The sequence below is a fragment of the Monodelphis domestica genome, chromosome 2, assembly GCF_027887165.1.
Source record: "Monodelphis domestica isolate mMonDom1 chromosome 2, mMonDom1.pri, whole genome shotgun sequence".
Classification (NCBI taxonomy): Eukaryota; Metazoa; Chordata; class Mammalia; order Didelphimorphia; family Didelphidae; genus Monodelphis; species Monodelphis domestica.
The window spans coordinates 204402187-204406336 of NC_077228.1; positions in this window are offsets into that span (position 1 = coordinate 204402187).

Here is a 4150-nt window from a genome sequence, read left to right on the forward strand (position 1 = left end):
TCTCTCCGCCAGTTCTTTCAAACCAGCCGGAGTTAGTGCTTTCGCCCTTCTCATTGGCTGCCTTTCAGGACTCTGATTGGGTAGTTTCGGACCAATGGGAGAAGAGTCCTTAAAGCCACAGTCACTTCGTTTTCCCCTTCCCCATCCGTTCCACTCTTCCTCTGCACATGCGCAAAACTTGCCTTTTTTTAAAAAAAATGTTGGGAGATGTAGTTTCTGAAAGATGATAAAGACAGGGGTAAAGTATAGAGGAAAATGATGCAAAATTTTTGAAACTGTGAGGAAAGTCCCTGGAGCTCGAAGCAATAACCAAAAATGCTGAATGTTCTCTAGTGTAGCTCCTGAATAACTGTAGCCACTTAAAAAGAAAAAGAATACAAAGTTCAAATCAAAGTCAACAAAAGTAAAACAGGCCTCGAATGATAGTGAATACCGCAATGCAATTATTTAGTTCGGCTCAAGCACAATGAGGACACCTCTGAGTAGAGATTGGAGCCTGGGTAGAATCTCAAGGCATAGGAGATGGGCCACTGTCTCTAGCACTTCAGGCAGACTCAGGACACAGAGGAATGATGTCCTTAACCTGCTTGCTGCATTGGAATAAGGAGTGTGTGTGTAAACTTGAAATTAAATCTTTGTGTGGAAGGTGAAAATACTTTAAAAATCCGTTGAATTTCTCAAGATATTAATTTTGAAAGTATAATAATTTGGTTTTCCCACTCTTAAAAAATATTGTCTGTGTGGCTCCCCAATATCCCTTCTCCTCCTACTTTTCTTATAATGCCAGTTGGGTGCTCAGGTGGTTGCCTACCTTGGATTCAGGGTACTCTATGGATCCAAACTTCTAAAACCTCAGTTTAGGAGCCTCCCAGTCACTAGAGTGTTGTTGTTTTTTAAATAGCCAGTAGACACAATTATTCAAAAGGTATTTACTGAGATGGCACACTATGAATAATAGCTACAAAATATCCTGTGCTCTTCCCCCCAATAAACTGGAACTCATCCTCCCACAACAAACAATAGGTACATAATTAGTATAAGAAAATACTGAGAGACACACTGGCAGGGCCCTTATGTACTTTCTCTGCCTGAGGGTTACTCAGATCCCTGAGTACATAGAGCATCTCAGCTGGGCTCTCTGGTCTCCTGGGCTCTTAGGGCATGCCCTTCTCCCTTAGTTCAACACCAGACTGCCAGGCTAATTGCCTCTTGAATCCATAGGTAGCTCTCTTTTCTGCTTCTGGGAATCACATTCAAGGCTGCCTCCTGCCTGGAGTCTTTCCACCTCCCTAGAGAGCATTATCCCTATTTTTTAAAGTGTGTCAGAGCTTTGGCCAGTCAATATCTGGCTTCCTTCTAATTCCATCAAGCTAGAAGGACAAATATCTTTACACTTGTATTAGGATTTTATAAGACATCTAGGTGACCTAGCATTACCCCTGGAGTCAGAAAGATCTGAATTCAAATTTGACCCCAGCTACTTATTAGCTGTGTGACCCTGGACTAGTTGACCAACCTCTTTTTTAACTCAGTTCCCTCATTTGTAAAATGGGAATACTAATAACACTTACCCCCAAAAAGGCGGTGGTAAGGATCAAATGAGATAATATCTGTAAAGTGCTTTGCAAACATCAAATGGGAAGGAGGAAAATAGAAGTCATGATCCTCTCTTTTCCTTCTACTACATTTGAAATTTTCAACAATTAAATTTGAATTTAATTGCCTGAATGTTATTCTGGTTTCCAATCAAGTCTTGTAGCATTTTGCATAATACTTTTCTAACTGGTGAAGAAAATGATAACTTGGGTGAGAGGTAGATTTGAAGAGGAGAGACATTTTTCAGTCTTGCTTTAAGAGAGGGCATTTGTAGTTCCACACTCTCTTCAGGAACAACTCCAAAAAAAAGAATGAGCTAAAAAAAAAAAAAGAAGACTTTGGAAGGCAGACATGTAGGCAAAGTTAGCTCCGCAACACAGTTAGCTCCTCAAATCTCCAATTTCTAGCTTTCCTTCCTGGAGACAGGAATTTCCACTTAGATGAGAAAGAGGCCTTTCTTTCTTGGTTGAACAAGATCTTACTATCATCTAAAGAGTTCATTCACTTGTGTGTATTTTCTGATATGTTCTAATTTATATCACTTCTCTGATTTCTACTTGCTATATGCTAACATAAGAAATGGACTTATTCCCTAGTTGTAAATTGTCTTTTATGTTACAGGCATTTGGTGGGAGAGTGTGTTTAAGCAGGAGGTATCTTCCCCCTTAAACGATTAAGGCCAAGAAAGTAGTTTTTTTAATCTAAAAATTATGCCCCCTTACAAGAAATATTAATGTAAAAAGTTATACACTCAGGTCAAGGCAGGAATCACAGTTTTCCTTGGAAAGAAGTGGGAAAGAGGCAGCTGGGTGACTCAGTGGATTGAGAGCCAGGCCTGGAGATGAGAGGTCCTAGGTTCAAATCTGACCTCAGACATTTCCTAGCTGTATGACCCTGGGAAAGTCACTTAACCCCCATTGCCTAGCCTTTACCACTCTTCTGCTTTGGAACCAATACACAGTATTGATTCCAAGATGGAAGGTAAAGGGAGAGAGAGAGAGAGAGAGAGAGAGAGAGAGAGAGAGAGAGAGAGAGAGAGAGAGAGAGAGAGAGAGAGAGAGAAAGAGAGAGAGAGAGAGAGAGAGAGAGAGAGAGAGAGAGAGAGAGAGAGAGAGAGAGAGAGAGAGAGAGAGAGAGAGAGAGAGAGAGAGAGAGAGAATGAAGAATCCTGGATAACTCCTAGGTTGGGATGTCTAAATGTATAGCAAAGTAACTTGAGGGGAGAGATATCTTTGGTATCTTGCCTACTTCCTGATATAACATTAATTAAAGAATTGCTAAGCTTAAAATGTCATTTGAAGGAAAAAAACAATGATATGACTTACAGTTATCAAGATGGTCTAAACAAGGTTTGAAGAATCATATGAAAAGAAATTTGATGGTTTCACTTTCAGATAATATGGTGGGAAGCAGAATTGGTCATATATTTGAATCATTTATTTGAGAAACTGAAATCTTCCTATTTTGTGTTGAAGTAGAAGAAATGATTCTAGTTAATAAAAGTGCTCATTTAGCTACATATGAGCTATATTGTTGAAATTGATCCTAACAGAGATTGATCACTCTGCAAACCTATTGATGGTACTGCCATACCAATATAAATTTTCAATTGAATTGAATTTTAATGAAAAATGCATAATGTAGGAGAATTATATCGAACTGTACAATGTCAGAACAAAAGAGTCTACAAGCACAAATTTTAAATGTAGAGCTATGTAGGCAATCACTTGTACTGAGAAATATGAGGGAGGAGGTACACAGTTTTTCAAGTTATTACAAGAAAAATCAACTTTATAAAAACAATTCATTAAAGGGAAAGCATTTTGAAAAAATGTGTGATGATTTAAGGACAAAGAGGCAATTAGGTGGCTTAGAGAATACAGTACTGGGCCAACAGTCAGGGAGATCTGAGTTCAAATTCAGCCTTACACACTGATTTAGCTATGTGATCCTGGGCAAATCATTTCATGCTTATTTGCCTTAATCCACTATAGAAGGAAATGGCAGACCACCCCAGTACCTTTGCCAAGAAAACATGGACAGTATGTGGTTGTGAAGAATTGGACTCCACTGAATGACTGGAACAAAGCATAAGGGACTACTGGATTATTGAGAATTCAATGGCTTTCTCATGCCAGAGTACATCAAAGGATGTTTAAGCTAAAAGAAGAAATTGTTACATATGATAAGAACGATAAAGGAAATTGATTGATTATACAAACATTTCCTTCTGAAACATATATTTGCTATGTTTTATAAAAACTGGGTATTCTAAATAAATGAATGTAAGACTCCCAAATTTATACTTTATTTGAAAAGATAAAGTGATTTAATTTGTGGGAAAAGTTAGAACTGTGGATAATAAATTAATAAAAAATAAAATTTTAACCTTTTGCAATAAATAATATTATTTAAATGGAATAAAATGAAGATCTGCTTATTAATCATTTGAAAGGTATAGAGAAATGGTTCACATTTTATTATAAAAGCCTACATATTTCTAAATATGATAAGAAATTCATTTGACAAATGGGATGCATTTGTCCCTATTTCA